The sequence below is a fragment of the Saimiri boliviensis genome, chromosome 11, assembly GCF_048565385.1.
Source record: "Saimiri boliviensis isolate mSaiBol1 chromosome 11, mSaiBol1.pri, whole genome shotgun sequence".
NCBI classification, from domain to species: domain Eukaryota; kingdom Metazoa; phylum Chordata; class Mammalia; order Primates; family Cebidae; genus Saimiri; species Saimiri boliviensis.
Genome location: NC_133459.1, coordinates 83,995,159 through 84,008,127, shown reverse-complemented (window position 1 = coordinate 84,008,127; position 12,969 = coordinate 83,995,159).

Sequence of the window (12,969 nt, the reverse complement as noted above, 5' to 3'; positions counted from 1 at the left end):
CCTGAGATATAAATAAGTTGGAATTTATTAAGTGAGGGTTAGTTTATTCCTCTTTTCTTTTGGATACACATACAAGCATGTGTATTTCTTATGCTCTGGATTCCTTGTGCTAAGCATATGTAGGTCAGGGTTATATCTTGCCTTCTAGAGGCAGATCCAGAAACCAATCTCTTTTCCCTATTCCCAGTGCCAATTTATGTGGAATTGTGATTCCCTTTGTACCTAGTCAGATAGATGCCTGCTTTGTAGACTGTTCTAGGGAATGAAAGAGGAAGTGTCTCTATGAGCTCTAGACTTAGAGAGAAGCATTAGAAATCCCAATTGTGACTCAAGGTCAAGCTGTACTTGTTAATTTAGCTTTAGCATATATGGAGCTAATATTTTTATCATCTGTCTGACTCCTATGTCTATTTCCTAATCAGTTTTAAACTCTGAAAAGAAAAATGGCTAGGTTTGCTATGTTTCATTTTTGTTTTTTGCTGTTTTATTTATTTATTTATTTATTTATTTATTTAGAGACAGAGTCTTGCTCTGTTGCCCAGGCTGGAGTGCAGTGGCATGATCTTGGCTCACTGCAACCTCTGCCTCCTGAGTTTAAGCAATCCTCTGCTTCAGCTCCCCCACCACCACCCCCAAGTAGCTTGGATTACAAGTGTGCACCACCACATCTGGCTAAGCTGTGTATTTTTAGTAGAGATGGGATTTCACCATGTTGGCCAGGCTGGTCTCAAACTCCTGACCTCAGGTGATGCACTTACCTTGGCCTCCCAAGTGCTGAGATTACAGGTGTGAGGCACCATGCCTGGTCCTGTTTTTCCCATTTTAATATACTAAATATACTAAACAGGAAACAATGTGACATCACCTATTTTTGTACATTCTTGGGATTCCCACCATTAAGGATTTCTCATTGGCCTGCCTTTCTTCCTACTTAGTGCCCAGTTTTCCCCTCTCCTTCCCTTATTCTCTGCTTTTTACCCCTTCCTTTTGGGATTGTTAAATTTCGGGAACTCCAAATACCTTTTCCCTGCTCTACAAAGTAACACTTCAGCTCTTTCCTGCTCCTATTCCCAAACCTGCACATTTGAACCCATCAAGGGGAAGTGATGATATGTATAAAAGGCAATAAAGTCTTACATGAACCAATAGAAATTTACAGGTTCTCTATGTATAGATGAACTGTTGGAGATTATTCCATTTTCTCTCACTGTTAGAGGACTGTAGTCTCTTTAACCTCTCTACATATTAACAAAATGGTATAAAACTCTCAATTTTCAAATATTTTTCATCTCATAACTGGAGAATTTGGCAGTCTTCTTAAAGATTTCTTAGCAGTATCTTTCAGTTCCAATCTATCTTGCACAACATCAGATTGCCTTATGTAAAATACTACCTTTTCTTTTTCAAATTCTTCTAGAGTTTATCATTACCTTTATGTTGGCACAATCCTTTACTCAGTATTCAGAATTCATCATAATCTAGTTCCAAATTATAATTTCCAGTTTTATCTCCCAATATTACCTATGATAAATCTTTTCCTCTAGTCAAAATCTGTGGAAACTTATTTTTACTTTCCACTATTATGCCCTTGACCATACTCATTTTTCTAATTCTATCCAGCTTAAATTCTACTTCTTTATGAAGACTCCCCTGAGCAATCCAGCCTGTCATTTCCTTTCTCTGAACCCTTTTTACTACAACAGAAAAAATTCTATATTTAGGATTTAGGAGTTGAGATTTTGAATATCCATATGATAGAATTTTCATGCTAGAAAATACCTTAAAGACCATCTAATTCACCTACTGGTGTTACAGATGAAAACACTGATGTCACAGGAAGGCAACTGAGTTAACGGCAAAACTCAAACTGGAGACATTTGACTTTTAGCCCCATGTTACCTCTTCTCATGCCTTCCTATTCACCAGTGCTGCAGAAACCTCTCCTTACTCTCTCTAGCTGCTGCTTCTGCTGCTGCTATTTGTACACCAGCAGTATCCTAAGCTTAAGGCATCCCTTTCTTCTTAGAAGCTGCAAGTTTAGCAGATGCTATAGAAATATTCTAACATGTGGCTCTTAAGTTTAAAAATTTCTCTTTGTGTAATTAGAAGAATTGAAAAAGCCATAAGGAGAAGTAGCCTTTGAACAAAATTGCTTTGAAGAGAGTTTGTCTGAAGAATGTTGTACTAGGAGAAAGTACTTATAGATTCATCCACTATATCTACAATCCATTCATTCAAGCCCTCTCTCTGAGGAAGAATATTAAAAGCAAATGATTAAAATGCTAGTGCAAAAACCAGATTCTGACAAATTTTACAATTTTCTTTTTCTAATGCAGAAGCTTTTAACTTTTGTAATTGAGCAGCAATAGAAATCTTGTCTAGGAGAAGCAAATTTAACTGGTCATATAGTGATGAAACTAATTCCTTACGTGTTTATGACGTATTTCCTTTGTGTTAAGCTGAGAAAATAAAGAGTTGCTTGCCCTTAAGGAAACCACAAATTATTGAAGGCAACGTCCCAGTGAAGACTTATGACATGATCTCATAAATGCCATAATAAAATTATATAATAGCAAGGAGGAAGAAACAAGAAATCATGACCCTAGGGGATTCCCTGGCTGAGTCAGGGCTAGTGATGGAGTTAGAAAATTATGATATTTAAGCTAAGTCTTCTTAACAAGGCCTGCCCTCAGGAAAAACTATTTAACCAGAGCCTAACCTGTTGGGGTTTCTTCAGAGCCTAACTTACTTGAAGGAAGGAGAATATCCAGATCCAGCCAACTGTAACCACCCTGTCTCATCTAAGGAGGGAGAAGAACCTGAGACACATTTGTGACATTTTGCAGTCCAGAGGCATAAGCTCACTAAAAGATTAATCATGGGATGACGGGATGAGAGGACATTTTCCCTCCTCCACCCCCACCACCTTACCACAACCCAGAGTTCTATACCCTGTGAAATTATTCTTCAAAAATTAGGGAGTAATAAAGAGTTTCTTAAACAAAATTTAAGAAATTTTGTTGCCAGCAGTACTGCTTTGCAAAAAATGTTTTAAAAGTTCTTTAGAGAAGAGGGAAATTATATAGGTCAGCAACTCGGATTTTTATAAGAAAGGAAGAGCACTGAAGGAGGAATAAGTGAAGATAAAACAAAAACTTTTGTATATCTTATTTTCAATTGTTCAAAAGTAATAGTAATAATAGATTACGTATGTTTGTATACATATTATATATCATATAGAGATAGATGTATGCTATATCTACATATGTAGATACAACATCCATCTTTCTACATATCATATATATATATAACATATATATGCTTATATGTGCTTACATTTTAGTGAAATGAATGGCAGCAAAGATACAAAAAATGGGGCAAGATATGAAAAATGGGGCAGAGGAATTAGAATTATTTTGTATTATAAGGTACTCACACTACCTGTGAAGTGATGTAGTGTTATTTGAAAATGGAATTGGATTAGTTGTAAGTGTATATTGCAAATTCTAGGGCAACCACTAAAAAATGTAAAAGAATCATAACTGATAAAGAAAATAGATCATATAATTAAATCAATAATTAATAACTTCTTAATACAGAAAGCATCAAGTCCAGATGGGTTCACTGGTGATTTATACCAAACGTTTAAGAAAGAAATTTAAAAAATTCTTATTCTGTGGATATCAACAAACTGGTTTTAATGTTTATGCAGAGAGCCAATGCGCAGAATAGTCAACATAGTATTGAAGGAGAAGAACCAAATTTTGGTACTGACACTACCTGGATTAAGGACTTATTACAAAGCTATAGTAATTCGGACAGTGTGGTATTGGAGAAAGAAAAGGCAAATAAATTAAGGGCACAGAATAGATAGCCCAGAAATAGACCTATGAATATGGTCAACTGATCATAACTGATGACAAGGGAGCAAAAAAAATAAATGAAGTAAAGATAGTTTGGTGCTGGAACAATTGGACATCCACATGCAAAACAAAAAAGGATTTAGACACAAACCTTATACCCTTTACAGAAAAATTAGCCCCAAATGGATCATAGTCCTAAATGTGAAATGCAAAACTATAAAACTCCTTGAGGATAACATAGGAGAAAACTTAAATAACCCGTATGTGGTAATGACTTTTTAAATACAGTACAAAGGCACAATTCATGAAAGAAATCATTGATAGGCTGCATTTCATCAACATTTAAAACTTCTGCTCTGCAAAACACAATGTCAAGTGAGTAAGAAGATTAAGTCAGAGACTGGGAGAAATATTTGCAAAAGACACATCTAAGCTTTTTGAGATGGAGTCTGTCAGTCACTCGGCTGGAGTGCAGTGGCGCGATCTTGGCTCACTGCAACCTCCACCTCCTGGGTTCAAGCGGTTCTCCTGCCTCAGACCTGGGGTGTAGCTGGGACTACAGGCACGCGCCACCACGCCAGAATAATTTTTTGTATTTTAGTAGAAAAGGAGAGATGGGGTTTCACCGTGTTGGCCAGGATGGTCTCAATCTCTTGACCTTGCAATCCTCCCCCTTGGCCTCCCAAAGTGCTGGGATTACAGGCATGAGCCACTACACCGGGCCAGATGACCTAGGCAGGTCTTTTACTCCTCCTCTGCCTGTCCCGCTAGCTTATTGGTCCATACTTGACACATTAGTTCTTCTAATCTATATCTATTTATTAGGAAAGTTTTCAGTTATAATGCCTGATTAATAGTGGGCGAACGAAACATGGATTTGTTTTCTTTACAAGGCAGCCTAGGGCTGGTATAGTAGCTTAATGATGACAATAATGAACACAGGTTCTTTCTATATTTTTTCTTCACCAACCTTGGATTATGGCTTTTTACTCATCATAAGATGGCTGTTGCAGCTGCAGAGGAATGTTTCGGCCCCAACAACGTCTGCTCTTTTATCAGAATAGCAAAAGTGTTTTTTTTTTTTTTTAAGATGGAGTCTTTCTTTGTCACCCAGGCTGGAGTGCAGTGGCATGATATCGGCTCACTGCAACCTCCGCCTCCCAGATTCAAGTGAATCTCCTGCCTCAGCTTCCTAAGTAGCTGGGATTGCAGGTGCATGCCACCAAGAGCCTCAGAAAATTTCAGTTTTCATCTGACTTGCTATATCTCCTAATTCTGTATATCTTGCTGTTAAAAGTGTGGTCTATGGGCTGGGCACGGTGGCTCATGCCTGTAATCCTAGCACTTTGGGAGGCTGAGGTGAGAGGATCATTTGAAGTCAGGAATTTGAGATCAGCCAACATGGTGAAACCTCATTTCTACTCGAAATACAGAAATTCGCTGGGCGTGGCACATATCTGTAATCCCAGCTATTTGGGAAGCTGAGGCAAGAGACTCTCTTGAACCTGGGAGAAAGAGTTTGCACCACTGCACTTCAGCCTGGGCCACAGAGCAAGACTCTGTCTCAAAAAAAAAAAAAAAAAAAAAAAAGTGTGGTCTATGGACCAGCTGCATTTTAATCAGCTGGGCGCTTGTTAGAAATGCAGTTTCAGGCATTATCCCAATCCTACTGAATCAGAATCTGCATTTTAACAGGTTCTCAGATGATTCATATGCATATTCAATTTTGAGAAGCATTGATGTTGACCATTTGGCTGTAATGGCCAAACTATTCCTTTGTTTCTTTGACTTGGATATACATGCATTATTATAAATCATTTCTCTGGTAAGGTCAAATAGGCTTATGGTGGCAGCCCTACCACCCACATAATCCTTCATGGTTGATCTAGTTTCTTTGCTAGGCATTCACATCTTTGCATTTCTCTACCAGGCATGGCCTTCATTCTTGATACAGAGTTAGCTGTGCCATTCTTATCTTATTTCAGCTTTTGAATTATTCTTGTAAAACCTGCTCAGACAATTCTCTTGCCACTTGGGGGAGGGTTAGTGGAAAGAAATCTCTCTTTCAATGAAATACTTGCCCAGCTAATTATTGGTTGGGCTCCTTGTTTTTCATCTTTCTACATACATGTGCTTCAAAGTAAGCAAGTTGAAAGATATTATTGAGCTCCTTATTTAGTGAAATACAGTGTTTCTGTAATGGGTTTTCCCTCTAGATAGAAATTTAATGTTTCTGTGTACTTTGAAATATTTTATTCAGAAGATTGTCACAGAGCAAATCTATTTTAATTTTCTTTTAGACAAAGTGCCTCCAACACAAGTCAATAAAAAGTTTTCTCTGTTTCTTTTATAAGCAAATTCCTTTGACAGTTATTTAAGACAATATGTCTTTAAGGGAGAAAACTTCATAAAATAGTAATATACTTCATAAAGTATAATGTAAAATAACAAATAATATAAAATAATATAAAGTATCTAAATAAATAATACATAATTAAATACTATATAATATAAATAGCATAAAATGTTAAAAAATTTGCCTCTAGATTATATAGCATGCAGTTGATAAATAATGTGCTTCATCATTCACTTGTTAATAACTCTCACCTGAAGAACTGGATAAAATGTTTGAATAACTGAAAAATTGGAAAGCTGATATGAACACAGAATAAAGGTCAGTAGGGTCTAAATAAACTGCTTAGTTGAAGGGAGGACAAAGACTAACATAGAGTTAACTAGGAAAAAGTATGAATTTTGTGTATTAGGCACAAAATGTAGAGTATTTCAATACCTTCATACCAGTATGCATAAAAATAGAAAGAATATTATCCTTTGGGAAGTATTATTTATTTCTATGATTTTTAAGAAGTTTTCTTTCAGTGTAGGATTCAAAAGTAAGTATGAAATTTAGAGTATTCAGAGTTGCCAGAAAGATAAACACTGGTCAAAAATGTTAGAAACTTCACAATGAGACACTACTTCACACTTGCTAGGAAACTATTATCATCAAACCAACAAAACAATAAAATAAAATAAAATAAAATAAACAGTGTTGGCAAGATTGGGACACTTCTGCATTGCTGGTGGGAATGTAAAATGATGCAGCAATCTTGAAAAATTGTATTGTAATTCTTCAAAAATTTAAACACCGAAAAACCATATAATTCAGCGATTTCACTTCTGGATATATACACAAAAGAACTGAAAATAGAACTCGAACATATATTTGTATACCATGTTCATAGCAGCATTATTCAGTTAACAACCCAAGTGTCTACTGATGGATGAATGAATAAAAAAATGTGATATATATGTGCAATTGAATATTATTCTGCCTTAAAAAGGAAGGAAATTTTGACACATGCTACAAAATGGATGAACCTTGAAGAAATTATGCTATGTGGAACAAGCCAGTCACAAAAGGACACAAATATTGTTATGAGTCAGTTTTTATGAGGTACCTATAAAAGTCAGAGTCATAGAGGCAGAAATTAGAATGATGGTTGCCAGGAACTGGAGAGCGGCGGGAATGGGAAGTTATTTTTTAAAGGGTAGAGTTTCAGTTTGAGAAGATGAAAAAGTTCTAGAGATAGATGGGGGTGATGGTTGCACAAGTGTGAATGTATTTACTGCCACTGTATTGTGTACTTAAAAATGGTCAAAAAGGTAAATTATATGTTATATATTTTACCATAGGGAAAACTTTTAAGAGGATGAAGGTTCAACATTTTCTGTTATCTCACGTGTTTAAGTTAATGAGTTTAGCACTTACCACAGTGTTATTGCCTTTATTAGGTAGATTGGTGTCAGGAATTGGTAACCTCAGTTTTCCAGGGTTATCAATAGTTCAACAAGCATTTGCTGAGTGCCCTACTGACTATTAACCAGGCACTGTAGTAGGCCTTAAAGATACAAAAAGAAGTTAAATATAGCCCTTGACTTCAGTGAGGTCACAGATTAGCACAGAAGACAGATATGGAGATAAATGATGCAACTTAGTGTAATGCAATGTATAACAGAAATATTTATGACATTCTGGTTGAAAGAGCAGGTTCTAGAACACACTGGCTGAATTTAAATCCTGGCTTGATTACTTTTACCAGTAGTGTGATCTTAAGCAAGTTACTAAACCTGTGCTTTAGTTTCTGTAAAACGGGGGTAATAATGATTCTTACGTCATAGGATTGATGTGAGATTAAATGGGTTCTTATTGTGAGATGCTTAGACTAGTGCTTAACATGTGATAAATACTTATTAGATCCAAATAAAGACTGAACAAGGAAGTGTGGGAAGGTCAAGTTACAGCTAATTTCAGGAGCAGCTGAAACCAGGAACTTACACATTCTCTCTCCCTCCTTTGTTTCTACTGCTTTTAATCACTTCCATTCACTCTTATGAAGGCTGACCTTCTCTATATGACAAGAAATAGAGGAAATAACAGAAATCAGGTTTTATGCTTTCAGGCCTCTCTCACCGGAAAGGAACTGATTCATTCCATTTTTTAGACAAATACTTTGATTGACCTAACTTGGATTAAGTACCCATCCCTTGGCCAACTATCAGAGTGGGAGGGGGATGAGATACTATAAGTGGCTCATCATGGGTCACATGCCAATCTCTAAACCAATCACCTGTGGCCAGAATATGGAGGTCCTATGGGGAAAAAGTTCTAAAGTCATAGGGATCTGGATGCAGAAGGCAGTTCTCATCCAGAAGGACAAAAACCTATAATTATGTACTATCATCTTTTTATAGTATACATGTCTTATTTCCCTAACAAAATCGTAAGCTTCTTTGAAGCATCAGTCATGCCTTATATTTTACCTTCTTTTGTAATTAAGGATTTTTAGTAGGTAGTTACTGATTGACTTATTGTCATATAGAACACACTGGGTGTCATTAGAAACAGAGGAAGAACCACTATATTAGAAATCTGGAAAAATGGTTTCTGAGTCTAACTTTGCCACCTTTCTGAGCCACACTATTCATAATAGCAAAGACATGGAATCAACCTAGGTGACCATCAATGGTAGATTGGATAAAGAAAATGTGGAATAGTATGCAGCCATAAAAAGGAACAAAATTACACCCTTTGCAGAAATAGGGATGTGTTTGGAGGCCATAATATCAAGTAAATTAATGCAGGATCGGAAAACCAAACACCATGTGTTCTCAGTTTTAAGTGGGAGCTGAACATTGAGCACTCATAGATATGAACAATAGACACTGGGGAGGAAGAGAGGAGTGCATGAGTTAAAACTACCTATTGTGTACCATGCCCACTACCTGGGTGCATATGTCCTTTTGGTAGAATAATTTCTTTCCTTTTGGTATATACCCACTAATAGGGTTGCTGGATTGAATGATAATTCTATTTTTAGTTCCTTGAGGAATCTTCAAATTGCTTTCCACAGTGGCTGAATGAATTTACATTCCTACTGACAATGTATAAGTGTTCACTTTTCTCTGCAGCCTGCCAACATCTATTGTTTTTGACTTTTTAATAATAGCCATTCAGACTGCTGTGAGATGGTATCTCATTGTGGTTTTGATTTGCATTTTTCTGATTACTAGTGATGCTGAGTATTTTTTTTCATATGTTTATTGGCTGCTTATATGTATTCTTCTGAGAAGCATCTGTTCATGTCTTTGGCCCACTTTTTAATGGGGTTGTTTTTGGCCTGTTGAATCATTTAAGTTCCTTATAAATTCTGGATATTATACCTTTGTCAGATGCATAGTTTGACATTCACTAATTCTTAACTCTTTTCAATTATTGATTAGCTTGTATTTTTGACTCTCTTGTTTAAACAAAATTATCTTTTAAAATAGTGAATTTTTAAATTTCAGTCAGACTTCTTATATAGACCAGAATTCTATTCACATGTTTCTTTAGGCTGTCAGAACCTTCTTCCTAGGTTGTTTACATACATGGCTTCCTCCTTTTCACCTTTGCTTTACTTCTTATAAGCAGAAAAACTAGGAAAAAATAAAAACAAAAACAAAGGTAATAATCATAGACTGAGAGTTTGAAATGTCCTAGGTCACTTTTCATGACCTGAAAAGTTTTGAAAGGGACTGTTTGGAAAGGGTTTTGGGAAATTTGAAAAAGGACTAGTATGGGTTGGATTTTGTTACCCCCAAAATTCCTATGTTAAAGTCTGGACCCCTAGTACCTCACAATATAACTTTATTTGAAAATAGGGCCATTAAAGATGTAATTAATTATAAGATTAAACTGGTGAAGCCCCTATTTCAATATAACTAGTGTACTTATAAAATGGGAAACTTAGACGTAGATACCCAAATAGGGACAACACCATGCAAACATAAAGGCAAGGGATCAGGTGATGTGTCTATAAGCCAAAGAATGCTGAAGATTGCCAGCAAACTACCAGAAGCTAGGGAAAAGGAAAGGGAACAAACTCTGTCTCATAGCCCTCAAAAACTCATAAGGAAACAACCTGCCAGCACCTTAATCTTGGAGTCCTAGTCTCCAGGACTGTGAGACAATACATTTCTGCCATGTTTGTGGCACTTTGTTATAGCAGCCCTAGGAAACTGTACAGGGACCAAAATTTTCTTCCCTAGTCACTCTTTAACTTTGTAAAATTTTGTTTACTGACTCTTTGCCTTAATTATAGAGCTAAAAATTACAAAAAGTCTGGGTTGGAACCAAAATTTTCCCCAAAGAACCAAAGTTAAATATAGCCCTTGACTTTAGACTCATCAAACAACTTTAATCTCATAACATTAAAAGGAAAATGTAATAGATTCTTAAGCATGCAACTGAAGCACTATGGTTCCTTTTCACAACTTTTGAAGGAAATAGAAGCAACATTTCTCTTAGGGGTTATTTTAGTTTAAGATTCTGGGGAATCAGTAGGGGAAATCTAATTATTTACTTTAGGCAAAGGTTTTTACTCTTTGGTCTAATTAGAAGGGATATCTCATACGACAAGTACAATTAGACCAGTACTACTGGTACTATTTACTGGTATCATTAATAGTTCCAATACTACTGGAACTATTAACTCACCTCACTCCTTATCTATCAGCAAAAGGCTTTGATTCCTACTTCACAAAGAAATTACAAGCTCCTGGACATGAACTCCTTCAAATGCTTGCCTTCATGACTATTTCTTTCCTTAAGCATAAGATAACGCTTATCATTACCTTTTTAAAGGGTAATCTCCGTACATTTATACTCTTTATTCTCCATTCTCGTACAGTACCTTCTTGATGTATTATTTGTCCTCTCTCTTTTTTATGCTTTCTCTTCTGGTTTCCTACTCCCCCTGACCCTGCCCCAACATAGAAAAATGATACAAACCTTCCTCATCTTAAAGAAAATGCAGTAATTTGTATATATTGTTACATACAAAGAACAATTTGAAATACTTGCATTGCTAGACCTCTCTGTAATATTTGAGGTTGTTGCTATCATTCCCTCTTTTTTGAAACTGCCCCCTTTCTTGGTTTTCATAATGCACTTCTGATTATATTTGTAAATCTATGGGCATTCTTTCTCAGTCTATCTCACAATGCCTCTTCTTGTTTCTCCTTAAATGCTGGGTTTTCTCAGAGTTCATTTTTGGTTCCCTTCTCTTCCCCTGTGTTTCAGTTGGTGATCTCCCTCCCACACATAGCTTCAGTTATCCTCTGTATGCTGACGATGACCAACTACATATCTAACTCAGAGTTTGGAACAGCAGTCCTAGGTACAAGAAGTAGTAGAATATATTTTCAAACTGTTTAAAGAAAAAAATTAAACCTAGTATTTTTAATGATCACTTACATATTAGCATGAAGTGGAAACAGTATCAAAGATACTAAGACTCAGAACACCTAACATACATGTTAAAAGCACTTTTGGGGAAATTCTCCAGTTAGAAGCAAATAAGATATAGCAAATAAATGTTAGTAAATAATTTAGTAAAAGTTCTTGTCTAAAAAAATAATAAATAACAACAACAAAAGTCTATCAATGTTTAAACTTTAGAAATCACCAACATGAATCAGGTTGGTGTTGTAGTCCGGAGAGACACAAGAGCTTACTAAGGCATTTCTGTTGAAAGTGAAGGGGATAAGAAAAATATAGCTACTGACAAGCTTTAGAATTCTATTACTGTAGGAAATAAATCAATGAATACTAAAGATAAGAACACATCTTTTTTTTTTTATTTATTGCATTTTAGGTTTTGGGGTACATGTGATGAACATGCAAGATTGTTGCATAGGTACACACATGGCAGTGTGGTTTGCTGCCTTCCGTCCCCTCACCTGTATCTTTCATTTCTCCGCATGCTATCTCTTCCCACCTCCCCATCTTAAGTTGAGAAAACACCAGAGGACTAACGCCGTAATGTGTAATTTTCAAACCAGCAGAGTAAAACTCAATCTATCCAATAGATGTTAGCACAGGAAGAAAACAGAAGAAACAAAAAGGAAATACATGAAATGGAAGAAATAAATGCAAGAAATAAATAAATAAACCTATGTGAATTTGTTAAACTCACTTTTAGTAAGACAGAGACTCTCAGTATAGATTTTTAAATGATGCAATAGTGTAATGTTCATAGAGAAATATTTAAAATGATAATGTTGTAACAATTCTAAAATTACCTATGTGTAAAAGAAAATGTAAGAAAGATAGATTTTTTGTAACAGGTAATGAGAAAGAAAAAAACAGTTGATCCTAAAATATTTTATTATGCCTCATAACTTTGTTCAGCATCTCTCTAGCTCAAAGATTGCTAACTCTGTTCTACAGAACTCTTTGTCTCTATCTTGTTTGCTCTCAATATGTCCTGCAACACAGTCTAAGTTAAAACATGATCCAGTCCTGTTGCTGCTTTTTGCAATCATTACGCATTGCCTATAGGATAAAGTCCAAGATCTTTGTCATGTTATTTAAAGCCTATCTTGATTTGTGTTGGCTATTTCCCTATTGCCTCTCCACCCTTGGCCCTCCTGTTCTCTCCTCTTCATGCTTTGGGATGAAACATTTGCACTTTTCTAAATAGAGCATTATAGTTCTCATTTATGTACCTTTGCCTATTTGGCTGTTTCTGACTGGCATTTCCTTCTTCCTTGTTTGTCCATC